Raw genomic sequence first — 25,636 nt, forward strand, 5'->3', positions numbered from 1 at the left:
CACCCATGCCGCCTCCCAAGGGGCGATCCCCCTCCTGGCTGGCTGGGACGGGACATTTCTCCCCTGTGCCCCATCTCTCGCCCTTGTCCTCACAGTAGGAGCCGGAATAGGACTGCTGCCTGATCCCTTCCAGCATCGGCACAGGTTGGGTTGGCTTCAGCCCTTCATCTGAGAGCTGGAAATAAACCCAGAATAAGCTCAGACCTCAGTGTTGTTCACGTTACCCCACTCTGCAGGTGAAAGAAGTGTCTTCAGAAGTAAGATGTAATACTGTAGGAACATCACTCAGCACATAGGGCTTCACTGCTTTCCTTAATGGTCTGTGGGCAATCTGCCAGGCTGGACAGTGAGCTGTTACAAGTTGGCCCGGCATTACTAACCTCACAGGGACTACACTGACTCCCAGCAGTAGGAAAATAAAGTAATAGTTATTGTTTTCTAATAAATTACAACTTGCAGTTATAAAATTGAGCACTGACTCAAGCTGACGTTTGAGTTGGTTTGGTTTGTACCGGTTCAGAGCAGGAGAGCTGTACAGCAGGGAGTTTGTTAGCTGATGCACCATGCAGACCTTCGCAGCTGTTTAAGGAATAGTACTGTATCATGCAAAATATTTTGCAGGCAGGCACTTTGCAAACCCCAGAAAGTCTTTTACAGATTCTTCTGCGGAGGAAGTTGCCATTCAGTAGCATGGTTTATTTATTTTGTTTGGTTTATTTGGGTTATTAAACATGTTTTATTTATAGAGTGTGCTTTCTAGAGAACCATCTGCATATATGTTCTTAAATAAAACACACGGGACTCTGCGTTTGCAGATGCTGGGTTGCCGTTTGTGTGTGTTGGGCCATGTTGGGTACCAACAGCCAGCTCTGTGGGATTTGTAGGAACGGGTGCAGCTGTGCATGGAAGTACTCGGCAATCACCTGAAGAGAAGAGCCAATGTCTCTGAGCTTGCGAAGAGAACGTGTGTGGCTCACTCTGTGCTCCATCCATGGCTGCAGATCTCTGCCGATCCCTTGTTCCACCACACAGCTCCTCACCTGCTGGAGTCCTTTCACAGCTCAATTTTAGTGGCTAATCCAGAATTACTAACTCCAGCCATAATCCTTTTAAGCATAAGCATGGAAGGATCTTGCTAGTAACCTTGTGTTATAAAAAAGTGTGAATTTGTGTGTGTATGAATTTTTGCACCATCTGTTCCCTTTCCTGCAGCACAGAGTGAGATTTTTGTCTCCTTTGCTCACTTCCAAACAGGTACGTGTGATACTGATGTCCGCTACGACATAGTACAGATTGCACAGATTTTTTCCACTAGAACATATCAATACATGGGCATAGGTGTATCAGTGCAATGCAGGTAGAAATCTATTATGATGATAAACACCCTCCTGCCTTTATCTCCTCTTGTCATCCTTTTAATTAAATTGAAATGTCTAAGATGGATTCAATTTAAGTTTTGCTTTTTTTCCTACTGAGAAACCCAAGTAGAAGGAATTATGTGCATAACCGTGTGGCCAGCTGGCAAAGCTGTACAGAAATACAATTTCTGTATTTCTGGGTAGGTTTTGTCCTAGCAATCTACAGAGCGGCCAGTGGGCAAGGAAACCCTGCTTATAAGAGCAATTTCACATGATTATTAATGCCCTGAAAGCTGAAATCAAGCATTGCTAATCCCTGGCACTGACAGTGCTTTAACACTAAGCCATCGCAAGGAAAGAGAAGTGTAGTTTAAGTTATACTTTGATTATAATGGGTTTTGAGAAAGCGAAGATTATAATCTAGAACAAAAGTCTCCAATTAGTGTCGTAGAATGAATTTAAAACTCTTCCGCTCTCCATCTAAACCCTTGGTCATGTAGGACTGCTCATCTTTGCACACCAGCTGATTTCTCCAGAGCAGATTGTCTGCAGAAACCTTCCAGCAAAGTTTGAGATGTGGTTCAGGGCATCAGAAGCCGTCTGCAGTGGGACACACGTTCAGCTGCTTCTGCAAACTGCTTCTGGGGCGAAGGGTTTCATTTGTTTGGCAGTCTATGATATTCTGGGGAAGAAAGGCTTACTGGACTGCAGTTCTTGCAAAAATGTGGCAAAATGCTGGCTTGATCGCCCACAGGGCGAGGCAGTGATGTGCTTTCAAGGATGCTCGGCTCTTTGGAAAAGCCACCCTTTCCGGGTAATTCTGGCATGCTGCGCTGCAGCGTTGCAGGTTGCTGTTCCTCTCAGCTAAGCTGAGAAAGCCTTAAGGACTCAGGAGTTAAATGGGCTAATGCACCTTGCAAGCTGTGTTTTAAAATTTCTTGTCTTCCAATTGCATTACTTTCCCAGTCATTGCAGCTCCCTACAGAAGTCCAAGTGCTGGTTTATGCAGTCATTGGTCAAATCAGGACGCAATTGAGTTCCTAAAGGTATATGTATAATGTGGGAAAAAATTTACATGTATAGATGGAAACCTTTCAAAAGACAAAATTTTGTAGGTGAGGCTATTGTAATTTATTAAGCGAGCTGTAGATTTTGTATGGCAGCATAATTCAGAGTTTTCACATCTTGGCATTTCAAATAATTTTAATTAAGCAATAGATTTACAATTTGTTCCACAAGTAATACAGTCTGCTCAGATTACGCACATTTTCTGTAGTTTTGATTTTACTGCTGTATTCATTTAGCTCAGCAAATTTATAAAACTAATTAAAACAGAAGTACTTTTTTGATTCAAATTGTAAATGAAAAACAACGATCTAGTGTAAAATGATGCTTGCAGAGAAAATAAGACCAATTGCAACTCTATAGGTATTTTATAACTTAGTTTTTTAAACTAAAAGCAATTATTTTTATAGCAGATTCTTGGCACGGTCTTACTTGTTTTCATGTTTTGAGATGCCAAGAGAGTGAGAGATTAGGATTTGATTCAGCAACATACTCAAACATGTCTAACATTAACCATGTAATTAGTCCTCATTGAATTCATTGGATTTCTTGTTTGCTGAAGCACTTTGCTGAACTGAGATGGTGTTTCAGAGCCGGCACTGACCCCCAGATTACCACTTCAGGTACCAATGCATGTCGTGCTGCTCCCCACTTCTTGTTAAGTCTCGTGTCACTGAGGGAGTGCAAAGAAGCTGCAGTTCCCAGGCTATCAGCATCCTGAGGCAGCATCTTCACGCCAGGATTTTTCCTCGTCTTTGGAGTCCTCCTGTCCCTAAGTTAGTGCTGACAGCTGGGCTTCGTTACCATGCGGAGAGCAAGGAACATGTAACGTTTGAACTCATTTGATGACATGCCATTGCAGGTTTAAACACCAATTATCACGTTTCAAGTGACAAATCTGGAGGGAAAAAAAGATGATCATTTAATAAATTTATTATGAAGGCAAATGACTCATACATAAATCAAACCGCTTCATTAAGGGAGAAACTCAGTCAGCTAAATACAGAGGTGACAAAGGTTAACTCCACAGTCCTGACACCAACTCTTGTGTCATTTCTCCTGAGCTCTCGCGATGAGTCAGTATCGCAGCAGTGCCTGGTGTTGCCATCCCCAGGTCCTCTGGCAGCAATGGCATTTCTCACGTCACCTTTCGCAACGTCAAAAGCAGTCTGAATGTTGGGAGAAATTCGTAATCCTGCTTTTGATAGAGATGGAATTAAAGACTTTTGTTCTTTTTTCCTGTGCGCGTCTCGTGCAAGCCGCAGCATTCCCGGCGCCTCCATGATGTGTATAGCGGCACGCTTCGCAATAACCCTCCCGGAGCAGGGTCATGGTCCTGCTAATCTCTTGCATTAGTAACGTATCTATTTCAGCTGATGTCCTTGCAGTGCTGTGATCCTGTGTTCTCCTACTGCTCCAAGACTGATCTTTGCCGCCGTACTCATGTGGTGGCCCTGGCTACTGCAGGGCAGCCGACGTGAAAGGCATTTTGCAGGACCCGTCTCCCACATCTGGGCACACGTGGGCCACCCCGCACAGGCCAGGGTGTTTGGCTGACACTGCGAGGCTGTTCCCAAGGAGAGCAATGCATGTTTTGGCTGATTTCACAAGCCGATGTGTACCTCTCTGTGTCGTAGTTAATACACAGAAAGAGGTTGCGGGGTGCTCTCGGGGATGGGTGAGCCATCTAAATTATTGTCACCTTGTCTGCAAATGCCATGTTATTCTTTTATGCCCTGTGCTCTGTGCTTTGCGAGTTTGTGAACAACGATGGCGATGACGGGGCATATCAGCTGCACGTATCAGAAAAAAGCACAGGAAGGTTTTGGCCACAAAAAGACAAAATGGGATAATTTTTTGGTGCCTTTGGAGTTTTTAGAATTGATGAAGATGTGGCGAAGATTTTAAATAGCCCTGATAAAGAATTTATGCATCCTTCTGTCCCCATACGGTTCTGCGCTCTGCGATGCTCTGCTCACATGTGCAGCCTGACTCTCTCTTAATTTACTTATACCTTGAGCAGAAACAGGGCAGGCAGAGAAAGGCAGCACGAACACCAACCCACCATATGTTGTTTCTAATGATTGAGAATAGTGGGTGTGTGCGTCAGTCTCCCAACATATTCCTTAGGCCAGGGGCCTGTGGCACTACAGCTGTTATGCTTTTATTCCCCCCCATATTCTCCCCTCCGCCGTTGAAGTCTGCAGCAGGGAAGTTGAGGATGCTGTTGCTGTGATACGCCTTTGGAAGACGGCTCTTCTGCGAGGATGCAGTTGCCGCCACCTATTGTCCCCCGAGTTACACAGCCCAGGACCGGTGCCAATTAGCGAGAACATGGTTACGGTTTGGGAATTTCAGGTTTTTCCAAGCCTCTGGCATTAGATACTTTTGTTCTCATTCGTGTGGCAGAATCCATTGCCTTTTCGAGATTTGGGGTTGGTCCCAATGCCCTGCTGCTTTTGCACGTTGATGTATTGCAAGGTTGTGCCTGAAATCGGCAATCGGAAGAGACGGTAGAACCACGTCATCGCACTATTAGTTCTTATTTTTATAAAACGGCAGGAATTCAGAATATAGCTCGTTTAATGTCTCATTCAAGCAGACAGTAACATTGAAATGTATTTTATTTGATGCCCAAGAGATGCGCGCTAGCATTTATAGTGACAATAGAAATCTACTTGTATTCCAAACTCGTCAGGAAAAACATTGATAGCTTTATTCAAAATAATGGCATTCAGAATTGCCGAATCGTGTTCCCAGAGCATCTATCCTGGAGGAAAGTCAGTGGCGTCATTCTAGTCATAGTTCCAATAATTAAATGATGTCTAAGTGAGGCATATGCATCTTGTGGTCTGTACTGCAGGGAGGGGATAACCCATGAATACAGAGGGGAAATGCATCAGGGTGGTCGCAGCTCTGCTATGGTGCCTCTTCTTTTCTACCCCATTTTTGGGGAGAGAAGTTTTCACCCAGTACAAGTCACTGAATTTTGTGAGTTAGGCTGGCAGGGATGCTTAATAACAAGCAATAAAGATAGTTACACATTAAATAGACTTTATTAATCTGACAGCATTTATTTGTTATATTTTTTGATACAGGGGCGAATTATCCAACAGTAGTGAAGCCTCAGGCATAGGTGACCTTGGAATCTTGGCCATTTCATTTTGCTAAGGGTTAAAGGGAGGCTCGTTTCATTTTTATAGAAGAACTCTGAGGTCTCTGTATGAGCTCCACAAGAAGTAGCAGGATTCTGCTATTACGTTAAATATAAGACCTGCTACGTGTTAAAATAAAGTGGAAGCCTGTGTTAAACTGGCACAAGGCAGAAATTACTCTCATATTCTGAAAGAGGCACTGATACCACGCAGAAAATAGTCTATTTGGAAATCATTCTGCTGATATTTTTTTCCGCTGTATCTTTTTGGGGAGGAAAACAAGCTCTCGGTGGCTGAGGAGTTCATTTTCTCCTGCTGCTGCTTTTTTCATTGAAGTCATCATAATCCTCCATTTGTGACATCAGAGTTACTGGCTAGCGAGATAATTATGATTTCACTAACTGAAGATTATGACCTTCAAATGAGGAAGGCACAGCGGGGAGGACAGATTCCTAAGCAACAGCCATCAGATATTTGTGAAATATTTGTGAAAATGTCCTTGCAGTTAAAAAAAAATGAGGGAGAGAGGGCAGGAGGGAAACATCCAAAAAATATTATCAGCAGAATGAGTTGCCAGCCAGCGTTTTTTTCCCCGAGTTTTCCATTTGGTGCCCATGATTCTCTAACCTGTCTCATTTAGCCTTAATGAACACGAGACTTTTTTTTAGCATGCCATATGTGCTGTGGTCCTTAGGAAAAAAAATGCATCCAAATAATTTATTTTTTATGTTCTGACTCTACCCAATCATAATTTACATTTTGCACAGTTTGGTGCCCATCTGCAATGTCTTTACTATCAGAAAAGGTAATAAGAAAGGGAGGAAAAAAACTATAGGAACATGTTGAATGACTGACACAAGAAAACCTGGTTGAAAGAAAATCATTTTTGTCCCTGTGTGAATAAACAACTCAGAAAATGGGATGAAATCCTGTCTCCAGTGGTGGGGCTAGCTCCTGTATCAGCAATGCCTCGAGAAGAAGAGCCCCAGCAGTTGTCCGTGTGTCTCTGGGGAGTCTCTTGCTCTGTAAGGGGGTGGGTGAGTGGTCACCCCATGGCTGGGGAGGCTGAGGAGCAGCCACGCGTCTTGAAAATGAGCCCTGCCTCTTGGCATGAAGTTCGGAAACAAGTTCTCTGTACAGAGGAGTTGTGCCTTGACGGGATCTTTATTTGCAATTATGGGACAAGCTATTTAATGACCACAAACTCTCCCCTGTCCAAAGCTCCTTGCAAACTTTTCATCCTGAAAAGGTGAAAAGCCTTGAAAGGACATCTGTTCCTCTTCAGTCTTCTCTGTCCTTAAAAACACCAGAATCATGTATTTTTACTTTGGAGCTTGGCAGGAGGAGGAGGAAAGGAAGGAAACACCAAAGGGAGGTCCCAGATGGACAGCTCCAGGAGCACATTTCTACCACGTGACTTTCTGCCTGGTGGGGTCTAAGACAGTTCCCAGAACAGCGCTGATGGACTGTGAGCTTCTCTGCATCCTCACGTTCTGCCGAGTGCTATGTGGGGCCTCATTCTCCATGACTGCAACAAATGATGACAATTAATTACGTTTAGAAAACAATCAACATTTTCTAAACAAAGCTCCAACTGTAACAGTCCAAGTTAGTCACATCAAGTCATTGGAGAGCCCTGATATGGCCAGGCCAGAGGTCTGGCATCTCTGCAGCCCCGCCTTGGCTTCCCTGTGACCCCATGCAGGGCAGGGTGTCGGACATAGGAGCAGGGGCTCTGGTCATGTCACAGTTCCCATTTTGCTTCCTAATCACCTCGAAGGTCTATTTTTTGCTTTAGTAGCCTGAGTCGGAAAATGCCGTGTATCCTTTGCCTGGAATGGTACCGGTTCAGAAATGTTTCATTTGGATAACGTGAGCTGACGGGAACTATTACAGCCCAACGAGACCTTCAGTTACTTCATCCCAGATTTTACAAACTCAGAATTTAAAAATTGATTACAGTAGTCGGAGTGGTGCTTTTAGCATTTTCCAGCCTTTGTGGAAAGCTAGCCATGGTTTTACGACTTACAGACTCCTTAAATTTAGCAGGTCATTTGAATGACAAAAAAGCAGCATTTCTTACTTATATGACACATAGAAGAGAAATTCCTGGCATTAATATTAACTCCCGGTGCTCCGTTTGGATGTGAGGAGCGGTGGGAGGCAGAGGACTGTACTGAAGGGGCACATGAGGGACCATGCAGCGGGTGATGCACAGTCTGGCACATGGGCCAAGCTCTTTGTAAAGGTGAAGAGGAAAGGTTTCTTGACATTGGGTATAGAAGTCAGGATTTCTCATAGGCTAAAACCTCCTCCACGCAGCCAAAGTCATGTCTGACTGTTTTTGCTTCCCCCACTCTAAAATAGGGATGTGATATTTGTATGTAGCTCTGAGACTTAGGAGGTACTCACAGTATAGATGATGTACTGGGGATATTTGAGAGCGATCACAGCTAATGTAACTTTAAGCTTGGCCATCTGAATGCTGGAGCCTGAAATACCCCAACTGTTGTCTTGAGGGCTGCTTTGAGAAGCAGAGAAAGCAAGCTGTCTCCAGGAGCTAGAGGTGGCCAATTTACAGTCAGAAATACAAATCCAATACAAACCCTTCCATCCCACTTGAATCCACAGCAAACTGCTTGTGATCAAGATACAGACTAATAACTATTTGTATAAAATATTTAGTGACTAATTTTTCATTACAGATGCTTTGGGGAACACTGTAAGCTGCTTGCAGACAATTGAAAAATTAAAAAAAAAAAAGGGAAATGATTGAATACATTATTCACTGCACATGATTTGACCAGCTTTAGGAACTGCAGTGTTAAACCACAAGACAGGACCCTGCAGAGCATCTGGAGTGTCTTTACCCAGTAGTAGAGAATAAAGTAGCAGCAGTACCGTGCCAGGTACCACAGGAACGAGTATATATGTTGCAAACCAGAATTCATTTAAAGTCATAGCTTGAAAACTTTGCGGTTTGAGTGAGAACCGAGTGCGGAACTGAACCATTGACCTCCCTGAGCCTTCCTCCTATGGTTGGCACTACTCAGAGCAATATAGTATAATTTTTTTTCTCATTAATAAACAAAAAACCTCAGTTTACTTCTTCAATTTCACTTTTGCTAAACGTGCATCTGTGGTAATGAACTGAAAAAAACAGCAGAATAAATAAGTACAGACAAATACATGGAGGAGTTCAATTATCATTTTCCCCTATTGAAACTGCCTTTTAACAACTACATCTTCTGACTGACAGCTTATTAATACTAATTACATTAGATATATGCAACATAACTAATGCACTGGTACTTTCAATTATCTTCCCTTGTCTCCATTCCTTTCCCTGCTCTCCCATCCTCCCTTTTCATGCCCTGTAACTGCTACCCTGGGCTGCAGCTCAGAGCAAATGGGTCTGTCCGTCTGTGAGCAAAAGCCTTCAGTTCTTATATGGGTAAGAAATGCTGCAAACTTGGGCATGTGTTTGCGAGGCTACGTGGGTGTTCACCGAGGCACGGCGAGAGGGGAGCTTCCAGCCCCTGCGGTGGGAAACGCTTTGGATGTTGGGGGGCATTTCCTGTGAAGGTCCTATGAATTCCCTATAGAGGTCCTATGAAGTTCCTTTGCAGGTCCCACACTGTCTCAGGCTGTCGTGGTCTCCAGCCCCGATTTGTACATCAATTTTCACAGCTTTGCCAGAGCGCAGTGCAAACCCAGTGCTAATCCTGGTGAATCTGCAGTAGATGTTTTGGTGATCTGAGATTGAAGCAGCATTGATTGACCCTCTCCTAACTATGAGCTCTGCAGAAGGACTCTGTGCACTGGCCTTTTTCTTTTACAAAGTCACAGCCACTCCCCCAGGTCCTTGTTTAGACCAAAGTCCCCGGTAGTGTCTCGGCTTTGTTTTTGTCTGGCTTTTTCCCCCATATCTAATGAACTGTCAATTGCTTATGCAAATCAGCGCAGAAGATACATTTAAAGGTTATTTATAATGCCTGAAAACATTATAAAAATCAATCATTCCAGCTTTTACAGCTCCCCGTATGCAAGTGTCATTTAGGTCTCTAACTTTTTACATTATATTGCTATAATAGTTTATGTAAGAAGACAAATATGTTTTGATTTTTTTAATATAATCTTGCTGATTGCTAAAACATCTGTGACAGTTGACATGGAAAGCAGGGAGGTTTTGATTAGGCTTTTCTGATATGTAAATGTTTGTAAATGAATTACATATATATTTTAATTTTTTTTTAAGTTCCATTTAAAAAGCAGGCAATAGTATCCCATGGCAGTTATGCTTTAAAGGAAGAGACTGAGATGAATGTTCATGTGAGTAACATGTATTTAAAGGAACTCTAAGAGTAAACATTGACTACTCTATGCAGGAAGTTAGTGGAGAGAGCCTTTAGTATTCACCAAGTACCTGGCATGGTACTGCTGCTACTTTATTCTCTTACACAGTGAGTATGCCTTGGCTATAATATTCTGTAATTGCTAAAAGTTAGACTGGAACCATGGTCAGACACAAAATGAAATGGTTGTCCAGTAAAAAACCCGATAAAATTGGACTACTGCTGTGAACTTGCAAGTGATTTCCTATACCAGATCCTTACACAGCAGTGTTAGGGCTTGCTCCTTGCACCATTGATGACAAGTGGAGAGTATGTCTCTGTACAGCAAGTTTTGTGCCTGCTGTCTTTGAGTTGTCCTGAACAGGGCTGGAAGGCAATGTAGGGGTAAATAAGATCACCGCATCCCTTGAGATTTATTTTAATAGTATTTTTCTATGGAGTACATTAGTAATTTTTTACCTGGTGCCCATAAGAAAGCACCGCTGGGGTCATGGGGAGCTTGAGATGATGCAGGTGGTGGAAATCACCCCTGTGTGTGGTCCCACTGCAGCACCATGGGGCTTTGAGTAGCCCTACATGGGCAGGTGTGGTGGGTATTGCTCAGGCACTTCATGTTTACAGGATTTTTTAGTACGAAAGAAATCCAGCTGATGACAAATCTAACATCTTTCCTCTGCAGAAAAGACAAATAATTTGTGCTCACCGGTTTAAATCAATCATTTAGATCATAGAATCATAGAATAGTTTGGGTTGGAAGGGACCTTTAAAGGTCATCTAGTCCAACCCCCCTGCTATAGGCAGGGACATCTTCAACTAGATCAGGTTGCTCAGAGCCCCGTCCAACCTGACCTTGAATGTTTCCAGGGACGGGGCATCCACCACCTCTCTGGGCAACCTGTGCCAGTGTTTCACCACCCTCAGCGTAAAAAATTTCTTCCTTATATCTAGTCTAAATCTACCCCCCTTTAGTTTAAAGCCATTCCCCCTTGTCCTGTTGCAACAGGCCCTGCTAAAAAGTCTGCTGCCATCTTTTTTATAAGCCCCCTTTAAGTACTGATAGGCTGCAATAAGGTCTCCCCGAAGACTTCTCTTCTCTAGGCTGAATAACCCCAACCGTCTCAGCCTTTCTTCACAGGAGAGGTGTTCCATCCCCCTGATCATTTTTGTGGCCCTCTTCTGGACCTACTCCAACAGGTCCGTGTCTTTCTTATGCTGAGGGCTCCAGAGCTGGACGCAGTACTCTAGGTGGGGTCTCACCGGGGCAGAGCAGAGGGGCAGAATTGCCTCCCTCGGCCTGCTGGCCACGCTGCTTTTGATGCAGCCCAGCATACGATTGGCCTTCTGGGCTGCGAGCGCACGTTGCTGGCTCATGTCCAGCTTTTCATCCACCAGTACCCCCAAGTCCTTCTCGGCAGGGCTGCTCTCAATCCCTTCATCCCCCAGCCTGTATGGATACCGGGGGTAATCCTTAGGGACAGAGACAACTGACAGCATTTTCCTGTGGGGCAGGTACATCTCTCTTGAGCTTTTAAACGGAACTTAGTTTGTAGGCACAGCCATGCTTTTTCCAGGAGATGAGTTACTGGTTAAACTCAACAGGAGTTGTGCCCCAAAGAAGAAAGGTTAAAATTGGTATTTTGAACTAGATGCTAATTAAAGCTGAATCTTTCCTAGTTTCAGTGTTTTGAGGCCATTAAGCTTTTCGAGTGGTTTCCAGAGTGTGAACGCCAGACTGAAAAGAGAAATACAGTTTGGTGTTGGGGTCCTTGTTAGCTCTCCTTTCAGTTTTGGCCTCAAAGAGCCAACCTTATTTTTTCAAATAGCAAGTTTGCTCTTGTGGAGCATCTGCCATCTTCTGCAAATCACACAGCTTTGGATCAAAGGACAAACGAAAAACCAGGACGGAGGAGGTTGAATCCAAACCTCCCCCGAAACGGGGAGGTGTGGCAGGAGGTTCTCGTTGCTGGTCCATCTGCAGCCTTGGATCTCGCATTTGTATTGTGCTCTGCTGGCATTTCTGTTCAGTTCGGTGGAGTTCAAGGCTCCGTTAATTCACCTGTTTTCTTTCATCTTTTGAAGTAAATTAACAGCTATTTTAGCAGTATCATAGTAAATCTGTAACATTTATTTTGAAAAGGAAAAAGAGCTCAAAAGATTACCTAGGTGTCCAGCTGTGATAATATTACCTGCCTTGTAAAATGCCGTAGGTGACTTTGAAGATATAAAGCAAATTGAGGATTAACTTCCTTCTGATTTGCTAAAATTATTAATTCAGAATCACCAACTATCAAATAGTGTAGGGTTATTCTTTTTTTAAGTATATATGCATAACTATTTTTGATATGCATGGCAGAGTCCTGCCTTCAAGTCAATAAAACCTGTTTTGATTATATCTGTAGTAGAGGTTGGTACGTCTTTTTTGTTTTTTACCGGTGTTTTCTTTATAATACAAGATTATAGTAGCCTGTATTCACATTCAGCCTAAATAGTCAGAAGAATGAGTATTGCATAGCAATGTGATTTTGTAATATAATAGTTTTACATTGAAGATTCCCAATTTTTTTTCAATCTCTTTGCCTCACTGCATGGCAGATTTGTGTTACATGTTACTCAGTGCAGCAAAGACCATGTTCACACCCAAACAAGTCAGTGGCGGAACTGGAAACGTGGTCCCTCTTTCCAAAACTTTCTAGTCTAAAACATCACTAGCAATTCTGGAAATCTAGTTCTCCCTTTTTCCAAATAGGTAATTTTAGTGGTTTGTCTATCTATTCTATATAGGATCTAATGTAAGTGTTGGAAGGTGCTCTGGTTGGCTTCTCTGCATGCAGGCACTCTTTGGAAGGGTCTTGCTGATTCAATCTGCACTATTTTAAGGGATGCCATTGCCAGGCAAGCGCTTGAGTGGTTTCAGTAGTTTTGTTTCTGCCCCTTCAGCGTTGGCTTCTGACTCTTCCCAGAAGTCTGCGTTCCCAGGGGCTGTGGGAAGAATTGCAGGATTTGTTATTGGAGGACATTGCAATTGCAGTGATTTAGAAGAGGATGGCTGACTCAGAGCTCAGATTCACAAAACTGGAGTGGATGACACAAAACTGTATTTAAATCTTTTTAAGCTCTCCTGTGTTCAGGCTGGAACATTTCATTTCTCTGGTGGAGACGTGGGCTTATTTTTTATTCATTGTTCCTTAATCTTGATGCACTAGAGCAGGGAGTAGAAAGAAAAGTTGGGAATGGCCTGGAGCAACTATTAACCACCACAATGTAATGACAGTTTTTGGGATGGTGAGCCTCACCAGTTAGGGAGACTCACACCAGATACCTGAGCTCCTGTACTAACAGGGAGACAGAAAAGGAAATGAACAATTCTCCCAACAGATTAAAGAAACATAATTGTCTGCTGGGGCAGAATCCTAAAGTGTCTTAACCCCAGGATTAATACAGAAACATATTTTCCAGTTCAGGTTCCCTATTTAGCCAGGCTTGGCTAATCCACATTTCCAGAGCAAGATGTAAGACACCGTAGTCAATGGTATAGTCACCTATCTGCCCATGCTGTTCTGCCTGTGCTCTGCTGGTGATGCTTCCGACCCAATGAGATCATTGTTTAAATTTCATTGCCTCTTCCATTAATCAGGAACAATTTGAAATCGTAAGAGCACTGTAGCATTTCTATTAATCAATAACTAACTGAGCTATTAATTTTCTGCTAATATATTGTTCTTTAGTGTGCAGAGAGTGAAAACTTGTCGATCACCTGTACTGATCCTACCCAGCGCCCACGAGGGTTGGTGGAGAGGTTTCCCTGGACTTCAGAGAGTGCCTAGCGATGCCCTGAGGTGCCCCAATGGAGGTGCTAAGGGTTGTGAGAAAAGCAGGAACTTTAAAGCCCCTCACATTGCTGCTGTTTTATTACTTCAAGGTTTTAAAAGCAGCCCTAACCCCAATTAATATTGGCAGGCTTGGGTTGTTTAAGTCTTAGGCTTTTTTTAAGATATAGAATCATTGAATCATAGAATTGTTTAGGTTGGAAAAGACCTTTAAGATCATCAAGTCCAACTGTTAACCTAACACTGCCAAGTCCACCACTAAACCATGTCCCTAAGTGCCACGTCTACACGTCTTTTAAATACCTCCAGGGATGGTGACTCAACCACTTCCCTGGGCAGCCTGTTCCAATGCTTGACAACCCTTTCAGTGAAGAAATTTTTCCTAATATCCAATCTAAACCTCCCCTGGCGCAACTTGAGGCTGTTTCCTCTCATCCTATCGCTTGTTAGTGGGTAAAAGAGGCTGACACCCACCTCGCTACAACCTCCTTTCAGGTAGCTGTAGAGAGCGATGAGGTCTCCCCTGAGCCTCCTTTTCTCCAGGCTAAACAACCCCAGTTCCCTCAGCCGCTCCTCATAAGACTTGTTCTCCAGACCCTTCACCAGCTTTGTTGCTCTTCTCTGGACATGCTCCAGCACCTCGACGTCCTTCTTGTAGTGAGGGGCCCAAAACTGAATACAGCATTCGAGGTGCGGCCTCACCAGTGCCGAGTACAGGGGGACGATCACTTCCCTACTCCTGCTGGCCACACTATTTCTGATACAGGCCAGGATGCCATTGGCCTTCTTGGCCGCCTGGGCACACTGCCGGCTCATGTTCAGCCGGCTGTCGACCAACACCCCCAGGTCCTTCTCTGCCAGGCAGCTTTCCAGCCACTCTTCCCCAAGCCTGTAGCGCTGCATGGGGTTGTTGTGACCCAATCTTCTGCCTTTATTTTCCTTGAAAGTTGTTTATTGGTAAATTTGATGCAAAATTGCCTTTTTAACAAGGAAAGGAAATAACTGTGACACTAAAATACTTTACATTGGGTTATGATGTGTATAGTAAGTTTGGACAGACACTGCTGACCCTTGTCGGGACCAGCAATATACGTTCTTCCTCTGCCACTGATTATCATTTCTAGAGCAGGAGCAAGGAGGAAGTGTCCATGTTTTCATGCTCCTTGCAGTTCAGTGTGACATGTTAGTATGTACCCACCTTTAACATCTGTAACTGCCCCAGTGAGGTCTGGCAAAAGACCTCTACTAGAGTCCTTACCAAATGTCCTGCAGCAGGATGTCAGCTGGAAAATTCAATAGCTATAAAATTTTACAGTAGCAGATCTCTGATAATGAGTTTAACAAATAATTAGCTGCAGTACCACTTTGTTTTATAAAAGTACAGTAGTTGATGAACTTGCTATGCCACAATTAGGAGCTCATTAGCAAACAAAATTCAAGGGTAACAAATACCTTAAGGGGATGTTTTTAGGAGTATTTAATGAAATCCTAAAATCAGAGGAAGAAGAGTAAGGATATGTAAATTTTCTTCCCAGGCATGTTACACACCTCCTACTGGACTGGGGACAAGGTGGGATCTGGAAGTCAGGACTGAAGCTCATCTTGTTTGCTAGGGTTTGCATTCACTTACAGATTTTAGGCCTTTCTACATCATTAGAAATGGCACTGCATCCCCAGTTTATTTTGCCCAGCTAGTAAAATCCATATTGTTTTTCTACTCTATTGTTTAGTTTGATAGTTTTAGAAAAAAGAATGCATTCCTTTTGCTACTGCAAGAGGACTATATCTCAGGAAAGAGTTTTTTCCTTGGTTTTGATCTTTTTTATTTTTCAGTCTTATTGAGGAAATAGTAATCCTAACAAAGTTGGCAAAAAGTATTTCCTGGACTGCTCACAAAACAACAGGAGATACCTTCCATGAAGCTATGTACTCCATCAAAAAGTGTTTCTAGGAAATTTTTGCTATTGTTTATATGCTTATTTGAAGATGTCATTTTTTGTGGTTAACTCCACCTTGTCTCCAGAAATCCATCCCTCATTCTCTCCGTAATGGATAAAGTAATAGGACAAAGAGAGCTGGTTTTACCCTTGTCCTGAGAAAAACCTTTTAAAAAATGATAATGTCTTCTGACAAATGAGAAAGCTGGTTATCATGGGGGAGAATTAATCTTTGACTTGATTGAGAATACCTATGCCAAATTGCAAGCTACGATATCCATCTGCTTGCTGTTATCCAGCAATATAGATTTATTGTGACATTTCAGAGAAAGAGTAAGAAAACATATGAACAACTGTTTTGGTTCATTAGCCTTTTATTGGTAAAGCATGGTGCTCAGTGATGTTAGAGGTGTACAAAAAGACAGTCGTTTGGCTGAAATCAGTACAATAGTTGCATTGTGCAGAGCATCCCTAAGGACAAGCTTACAAATTAGCTGCTGCTTTATGTTACTTGACCATGAGATCGTTCTTTCAGTTGATACTGGAGTGATTCAGCCAGTAGCTCCAGGAGATGGGAGAAAATGTTGGGGTACATCCAGAGCCCTCTGGATAGCAGCTGCTTAGGACACCAGACGCGCTCATCCCAGAGTCAGGCGGCTAAAACAACCTCATCTGTCCTGCAGCTCTGTTGCCACCACGGCTCGAGAGGGCTGCCGGCAGGGCCAGCGTGGACGCAGGGCAGCCGGGGTCTCCTGCTCTATCAGAGCCAACCTGTCAGACCCAGGGCAGGCAAAGGAAGCACCACCGGGACAGTGTCTCCCCAAATATTTCTAGTTTAGTCTCATCTCTGGTTGTCATCATCGTAAGACCTTCATTTGTGGCAGGTTTCTATGAAGGAAAATCCATCTGTGTTGTCAATTTCTTTTCTCACAAGTATTTATTTTTAATCCACTCTAGGGGGCTATTCCATGGGTGCACCACATAAGCTGTTGATGTATTTGCAATTAAGGATCTCAGAGTCAGGATGTTAAAGCCTTCTAAGCCAACTCCCTTTTCATATGGGAGAACCTTTGGAAATGCACTTTAGGTTTATGACACTGGCTTGGCTTAATTTAATTTACTGTTCACTTAACTGATTATTCAAAATACCAGATGTGACAGACAATAGATTCAGCTGAAATATTACTTCACAGGCATGTTCAACATATAGAATATGCTCTCTATATGTGAAGGTACTGAATGTCCCCCATCTACACCCAAAAGCAATCAGTTTGGTTTTGAAAGGATAGTGAGGCTGAGTGGGAGACAAGGTCCCTCATTTCTTCTGTAACCTTTGTAGTAGTTGATGTGAGAGTCTAACTAAAGCTCTGTTGTGTGAGATAAAATGTGAACATCTAAAAAGGCCGGTGGCAAAGGATTTGTCATGTGTAAAACATTTGTTGTTAAGTATTTACTGATGTTAGGCTAAGTAATTCTGCTAACAACTTCAATAAGTGCAGTAAAGGCAGACAATAAAATGGTGGCAGAAGTGTGGAACATCCCAGGTTTTTAAGAGTGCGTGTCTTCTGATGGCTGAGAAGGTCTTTCTGAAGTGAGGGGTCGGACAGAACAGCGCTGGTAAAAGCGTGTGTAGGTCACAAATACTTGCTGACTTTATGGCCATCAGTGCACTAAAACCTTGAGCTGGGGTCAGGTACAGGTGCTTCGAGAGCTGGTCCTTAGAGGTGGCATTGGCCATCAGGTAGGAACAGAAGAGTTGCAGCAGTCTGCTGAGGCCTCCCTCCTTTTCTCTCACCACTGCATTTATCCTTTGGAGCAGGACGGTATGTTTGGTCAAAACAAGACCAATGGAGACATGATTAATTCCAGGAGTACCTTTAGTTTAGCAGGCAAGAGACCTTGCTTCTTCTGGAGAAGCAAACGTCAGATGCCCATCATCAATGCTTTTGAAGTTTATGGTCTGAGGTTCGTTCATGTTGGGGCGGGACCTATCTAGGGTACACATCTAGACCTTTACTATTAAAGAAAGATTAAAAATTAAACTTTCAGTAATGCAAGAACCTGAACTTCGAACTCCCGTGTGCCAGTGGAATGTTAATCTGATCTCGGCAGTACCCGATAAAGTCAATCTGTCTTCCTTGCCTAGTTAATTTTTAATCATTTCTATGGAGTAGAAGAGCTGTGGTAGGTGAAACTAAGGGAAGTCTGCCTTACCACAGCCCCTAGATCCTAATATGGAATGGGGAACAATAGGAACTAAACTTCTATCATTACTTATATTCTGTATTATACCCTTGTGTTTATTTACCCAAGATTTGTTATGTAGGCGTGTTCTCTGAACTGATGTTCAAGGGTAATAGTACACAAAAAAATCTGCTTGTGTGTACATGTTCACAGTATACTGTCAAGCTGTTAATGGGAACAGTACTTCCTAGTCTACAGCAAATGTTTTTAGCAGTGCTATCTGGGAAAGAGGATTAATGTGATCAAAACCAAAACCACTTTTAGCTCCAATTTTGGGGTGATTCAGTAGTCTATCCTGGGGTATTTCTCTCAAACTTTATAAAAATACTTAAAATTAACTTTTAAAGCATTATTTTTAAGATAATATTTTGATTTTGCTATTGGTGATTTTTGCAATATTTCTGTCGTTCTGCATCAACACTTACAAAGCATGCACAGATGTAAAGATTAATACCCTGTGTCAGCACAGCACTTAACGTGCTGAATTTTATCATCACTGTAAAGGGAGGGAGCTCAGATTTTAAAGCACATCTCCATTACATGGACAGCCCCGAATTACAGTGCTGAGATAATGGAAAGCCCAGGCTCAGACTCTTGTTGAACCAGGGCCACCTTAGCCAAAACCACTATGGACCTTCCTGTGCTTGCTCTGCCACTGGCTCACTGATAGTAGGGAACAGGGCAACTCTATTAGTGCCATCGATTTTTTTGCGGGACCAGGCAGCCCCCATGGAGACACCAGCCAAGATCGGCAAGACCTAAAGGTTCGGGTGGCTGCCAGGGGGAAGTGTGTTAACAATGGCCATAGGACCTCAGCGGAGAAAAGTGGGAGTCAGAGGGTTCCCAGGTGGCTGCAGAAGGGGAAATGTCCTCCCTGTTCCCTTAAACATGGACTTTTCGGAAGCATTTGTGTACCTAACTTGCGCTGAAGTCTGAGCTGTCAGGCAACTAAAGGGCTTTCAAAACCTAACCCCAATTAATTTTCTGTTTGTAGAAAAAAGCTGGATCAGCAAGAAAATGTAGAAAAGATGCAGCAAGATGCTGCAGATGCAATACAGGGAACTGAAGCGTGCACTTCTATCACTCGATTACCCCAACATGTGCATAACTTATTTAGGCAGCTGTAACCTGGAATAACATTGAATTCCTATTTTTTTCCCAAGGTAGGGTGCATAGAACACTTTTGTTTGCCTGGTCTTTGATCCGACCCCACCATGCCTGTTTGTCCAGTGCCCTTTAGGGGAGTTAATTCCGTCTGGCAATGTTGGAGGTGACAGCTCTGTGCAAATAATTAGCAGAAATGCAAATCAACATAAGTACGTTTGTTAATACTTCATGCCTGGAGCTGTGCTAAACTTAGCAGCTATGAATAAACAGCATCAGCGTTCCCCTCCTGGAAAGGACGAAGAGCCCGCTGGTATTTGGGATGCCTCTGGTACGTTTGCTATCTCAGTGTAGCCAACCCAAAACATTTAATAATGTGAGCAGGCCCTCAGAAATTACTGAGATTAATAAATGTTGAATGTTTTCATTTCTGAGCCTTGAAGGTGTACTTAGCTAACAGCTTTAAGCTTTTCTTTGCAACTGAAAGGCTGGGAAATTACTCCTGGTTAATGAAAGTGAGATTCTCATGTAATCACCTTATTTCAGGAGCAAGGCTTTTAAATAAACTCCAGGAGACTCATGATAAAAGACTAGGAACTGGCAACATTGAAATATGATCTTCTATCATTAAACCATTTGCTCTTAATTAGTTTTTATTTGCAATATTGACAGCTAGTCTCTCTTTATTTTACATGTGCGACTTCCAATGATTGGCGTAGCAGAGTATATATGTAGCTGAAGACAGAATTTGATCCTCCCCACGTAAGGTTTCCAAACCGCCCAGGATTTTTTTTCTAAAAATTGTGGTGTCTTTGTATAAGACGCGTGGGCAAAAGTCAGTAATTCCAGACTTGACCTTGATTTCCCCTGGTTTAGAGATAATGAGAGACTTACGGGACCAGGGAGTAGATGCAGCCCAGTGGTCTGGCTAAAAAAGTGGTGGATGGTGGAATAATTGTATCTGCCTTTCGACATCCTCCAATCTTTGATAAATAAATAAATAAATAAATAAATAAATAAATAAATAAATAAATAAATAAATTTTAGTTTCGACAAGGTGACATTTGATGATGTTCACTAATTTAAGAGAGACTGATTTATGCATGTTTAATCTTCACTAATGATGACTCCAGGGCAAGAAATGAAAATAAGTTCAGTTAATAATATGTGTATATATTATTAACACCTTTACAGATGGAGATGGTTCCCTTCCTGGTAGACAAATGTACAAGCGATTTGTGGAAGATCCAAATGAGTCAGGGCTGTCAGAACCTCTCTCTAACTTACCAAAATGTAGAGAGCAGGAATATTTGGACGCAGAAAATTCTCAGCTGATCAACTGTCATTCAAAACTTGTATGAAAACTATAAGTAAATACAATAAGCAGCCTAATCCCTTATGTTTTGGGGTGCTATATAAAAATGAAATTATGTGTATTGCTGTTGTTATTATACGCTGATTGTGGCTGGCTTCTCCTCCTGCCATACAAATATTAAAAAGGATGCAATCCTTGAATTCAGTCTATGTGCTGACAGACAAAACTTATTGTGAATATTAATGTGCTTGGTCTAATCCTGCTATTTTTTGTGTAATTTACTCGGTCAGGGAGTTGGAATTCCCTCCTAGCTGTTACAGATTCGAGCATTTATGCAAAATTCTCCAGTCTTGAGATGTACAGTGGATTATCTACAAATATTTGAATACATTAGTGCAGTCCTTTAAATGCATTCCCTTTATTTACATACAGAACAAATAACAAGCAACTTGAATGACAGCACTATAATTCCATCAAGGAGCTCGTGTCCTGAGAAACCACAGAAATAAAGTGCTCAGAGGCCCGTGCACTTGGTGGAGCTCCGCCCTGGAATTACAGCTCCGTAGCCTGGATTTCATTCATTTTTCATATTTTAAAAAAAATCCACAATTTCATAAATTGTGGAGCTGATGTTGTGTTTGGAAGAGGAAAGAGCCACAGAAGGGTGGGGGTGGCACTCTCTCCTCTTATCCATTTCTACCACAATCCAGGAAAAAATCAGTTATTTCCTTGGTATCACCATGTCCATCAGTGTAACACCAGATCAGAGAGTAAACACTGGATTCATGTTATTGCTGGGGCAAGGGAAGGTTTACTGCGATTGATGGTGTGGGTTTGAAGAGCTCCTTTCAATCTGACCCACCTGGGCTAAGGACAGGTTATCCTGCATCTGTGGCTATTTTACAAGTTTATGCTATTTGCATTGATTTTTGAGGCTGCTGCACTCGCGCTCAATTGCAGATTATTGCAGTGCATCAGTGGGTGGATTGACACGAGAAAACTAGCCTGGGCTTGGTTTCTGTTCCAAATCTTCCTCCTGGAAGGAAGGGAGAATAAAATCAAACCCAAAGACTTGCAGACTTACCTTTGTAGTAAGAGAGATGGGTTCCTGCTGATCCCAGAGGTAAAGCCCTAACAGTTTCCATGGAATAGTCAATTATCTGTTTCATTGCACAAGCCAATATCTTTTCTCAAAAAGATGTATTAGAGTGTTTAGCCATTCAAGTGATCCATCTGGCTGAGCATTCTGAGATGCTCTTTAACTTGATTTATCAGGCCCAGAAGCGGTGTCCTTGATAGCTTCTGGGACTGTATGGAGACTGTCCATGCATCTGCTTCGTAGTCACAGGGGCTCATGACCTTCAGTTCCTAGCGGAAATAGGGCCTGTGCCATCACACTTCTCAATCAGGACAGCCTTATTGCACATTAGCGTGAGGCTGCAGTGTAATGGTGGGATTTATAAATTGCCGTTGCGGATGATAGCTGAGGGGCGACCAGATGCTTCCAAGGAAAATGCAAGAAAGCCCCCAGGCAGCAGATCCTTGATAAGACACCGTCTTTTTCTCCAGCAGAATCTGCACCTAAATCCTAATGGAGTCTGGCTAAACCCCTGCGGCATGAGATTGTGTATCGCCTCTAAATCTCCTCTATTTATAAAATACACATTACAGCTCCAGTATTCACGTTATCCCCATTTCTGTCGAGTATCACCTCCAATGCAGTTAAAATGTGGCACAGTGCAGTTACCGGGTAAGTCACTTTTCTTGTGTTCTCGTCTCGTTGCAGCGAGGGCTGCACCGATCTGCAGCCACGGAGGGTTGGGCACGGCTACAAGATGCCCGTGGGAGAAGGCGGCTAAGCTCCCCCATAAAACAGGGAATCGGGATTGCAACGTATCTGGGTCAGGCATCGTTGGCGATTGCTGCCGAGCACGTGGCGAGATGCAGTCCCAGAGCCTTGGACTGCAAAGGGAGGAGGGAAACACACCCCAGGAAGGTGCTGGCTCTGTATTTAGGACCAGAGGGATGCTCAGCACTGAGGGTAGGACCCAGCTAACTGCTAACTACAGGGCACTGGGAACTGCTGTAACATAGGAGCAGCTAGAAGGAGGCTATATGTAATGTTTACGTCCTCAAAGTGCATTTCAAGACAAAAACACAAGTAAATTAAATCAATAGTGTAATATTTTAATTACTAAAAAATTCAGGTGAAATTCTACGTATATTCTTCTGGGCTATCATCCAGCTTTACAGCATAAGTTCTTTAAAGGTAAATTATTAAATTAAATTAAGCTTTGGTTCCCACTTGCTGCTTTTTAAAACTGAAAATTGCCACTTGGCAATGATTTATTCTTCTCCACTCCCCCCCGCCTTTTTTTTTTAAGCGAAGATTGCAACAAAGTTTAAGTATGAATGCATTTTGGAACAAGTGGAGTTATATACTTAATATAATCCAAAACAGATTGTCTACTCAAACACTGTTCATTAAATGAACTGTCTGCAAGTGTGATTTACAGGGCAACGTGGTCATGCGAATGTCTGTGTGTATTTAATAACTGCACAGTAATAGCTTATTGGCAGGAGTGGTAATTCGATTTTGGAGTTTTATCTTATTTTTGAATTTCTGGACCGTGAAATCCTGCTGTCTGAAACACTTTTCCGTTGCTTAATCTCCTGAGATTTGTGTAAAGAACAACCTTCCTCCTTACTGAAGATCCAGTGCCCTGCTGTGTATTTTTTTATTGCTAACCCCCCAGTGCAGCTATTCACATACACCTATCTCAGATTTATGGGCTCGGTACCACAATACAAACTGGAGTAATAGACCAAAATATTGACATTTAATGAGCTAAGACCTCCAGTCTTGGAGAAGATAAAATCTTCAGTATTGCGTAAGTGCAAAAATTTTCAAGGATCATTTTCTGCATAATCTGTTGTGTTCTGTATTTAACTTTCTGAGCTTTTCTATTGATTTAAAGTCAAAACTCTCTTATTTAATGTACTTAAGGAACTAAATCAGTAGTTCTTATTCCACACAGAGACTTTTAAGTGTGCTCTCCTCCTTATGGCTTGCAAGTTTGGCAGGTTAGCACCTGAATCAACCCAAATAATACTGTAATTGTATTTTCTGAAGGCCTTGAGAAACAGTTTTAGAACCAAGTGTTGACATTTTTCCTTTGGAGCAATGTCCAATGTCTATACGTCACAGCTGCGCTTCCCGGAGAGGTTAGTGGTCTGTGGGGCTCTCCCGTGCCTACGGAGAGCTACCTCGAGGCCGCTCTGCAGAGTAAAATGAGAACACAACACTTGGGATGGCAAGGAGGACACAAGGCTTGCGGTGGCAGGATTCATTAAGGAGAAGGTGCTCTTTCTCATGGCCCCAGGGATGCCGTGCCCCATGCTTGGGTGTGTGGGGCTGACATGGTTATGGGGTAGGGAGGCTACATGCAGTCAGCCAATATTGTCTGATAGGGAATTATTATTAATTTGCATGTTTTAATAATCTGCCTTTGCCATGTCTCACAGCAAGTTAAGCTCCCGCCTTCCCACCCTTTCTTTCCTTTCTCGTGAGAAATGCACTGCACAATTGCACAAAATATTTTGAGTACCCATAATCAAATATAATTCCACATTCTGAATCAGTCAGCAGTGTAAAGGCTTCATAAGGATTCCAGGGGCCCAAATAATAGCAAACCCATCCTCTATGTGACAACACAGGCATCAGCTGTCATCTCCTCACGTCGGTAATGCAGGTTCTTTAATTCACTTGTCATTATTTTAGTGTCTTTCTGCCTAGCGGAACACTATTGTCCCCATAAATACAGGTCTGAATCAGCTAATTACTCATCCAGGATTAGAACTGAAATCCTTGCTTTAAGACTAGCTCTACCCCTGAAATCATACTATTAAAAATTTTAATTATTTTAAGTCCTATATAAGTAAGTTGTTTCCTTTAAGTGTTGGAGCCAATTAGTTGTCAAATATGGTTGGGCAGTGTAGATCCGAGGCAAAAAATATTTTTCTATTTTTTTCTTTTTAAAAAAATTGATATTAGGTAATTCCTGAACCTGTAAACAGCTTGATAGTCCAGAGGGTGAGTCACAAAGCAACTACTAATGGGAAAGTAAGATGATGCAGAAAGTTAACTAAAACAAGGTTCATTTATGGGGAATTACAGGTGGGAAAGAAAGTTTTATAGTGTATAGGTTTCCTCTACCCCTACAACAGTGACAACCAAACCTAAGGGACCGATACAAAGCCTTTGGAAATCAACAGACAACTTTTAGTTAATAGTGGATAACTCTGAAGTTTTATTTCTATTTAATATTTGTTATGAGGAGACAAACAGAAAAGTAAAGAAAACAAAATGGGAGAGGTTTGCATCAGCTTTCTAAGCAACAACCCATACTGAGGGCCAGGACTGAGAGAGTCATTGGAAACGTTTCAGTTAAAGAATTGTGAAGAAGTTGTTGAGCCTGAAAAGTTTGAAAACTTTCTGAATAGGAAATCATTGTCAAATAATTGTGATTTTGTTGTTGTGGTTTGATACTGTAAAATATTTTCATGTTGCTGTTTTGTTCAGATGTATTTTAATGCTCCAGATCATACTTAAACATTAATCCTCATGATATGTACTCATAGCACATACATACGTGCTCTTGGTTTATGATCCAAAATTATCTTTCATTGTCTCAAGCTGAAGCATTTTAGCATTATTACAGCAAATCTTTTGACTGTTTAAAGTAAATTATTTCTCCATTTTTATTTTACCAGAGAGGTTGAAGTAGAAGAATGGTTTGGTATTCAGCATGGCAGCATCTCCTGCGAGAGGCTCCTACTTGGAGCAGCTCTGATGTTTTGTGAAAACAACAGCAAAACAGTGGTAGAAGATATTTCATGAATGTGTTTTAAAGTAGCTTTTGCGGGCCAACCCTTCTTTACTTGAAATTAGTGATGAGACCCCATGTGACTAGAGGGAGACCAGCACCAAACAAAAACCCCATTTGAAAACCCCATTTTAAAAACAAAAATGTTTATTAGAAGAGACAAGGTGTTTTTCAGAGCCAATATAACTCATAACCATCACTTAAATGCACAATTTTCTTTCTTTCTTCCTCTCAAAAGGAGCTTCATTAACACTTGTATGTAGTTTAAGAGACATTAATACTCACCTTCCATTCTCCTGACAAAGTGCCTGGCTACGATGTGAAAGTCCGTATGCCATTAATGTAAGCCCATGCACAATGCAGATTGCCTCCTATATACACTGTTCTTTT

The 25,636-nt window shown here is 42.3% G+C and overlaps 1 protein-coding gene across 7 annotated transcripts in view; it reads left to right on the top strand.

Moving 5' to 3' along the window:
- DAB1 (DAB adaptor protein 1) overlaps nucleotides 1–25,636 on the top strand; it is a 484,695-nt gene that overhangs the window by 238,969 nt on the left and 220,090 nt on the right. Inside the window, exon 1 of one of the 7 annotated variants that reach the window (XM_076340097.1) lies at nucleotides 22,091–22,110. The exons of the other annotated variants lie outside the window; for them this stretch is intronic. The gene's annotated coding sequence lies outside the window, so the exon portion shown is untranslated. Of the gene's footprint in view, nucleotides 1–22,090; nucleotides 22,111–25,636 lie in introns of those variants that run through there. 7 annotated transcript variants of the gene reach the window in all.

Source organism: Aptenodytes patagonicus, chromosome 5 (assembly GCF_965638725.1).
Source record: "Aptenodytes patagonicus chromosome 5, bAptPat1.pri.cur, whole genome shotgun sequence".
Lineage (NCBI taxonomy): Eukaryota > Metazoa > Chordata > Aves > Sphenisciformes > Spheniscidae > Aptenodytes > Aptenodytes patagonicus.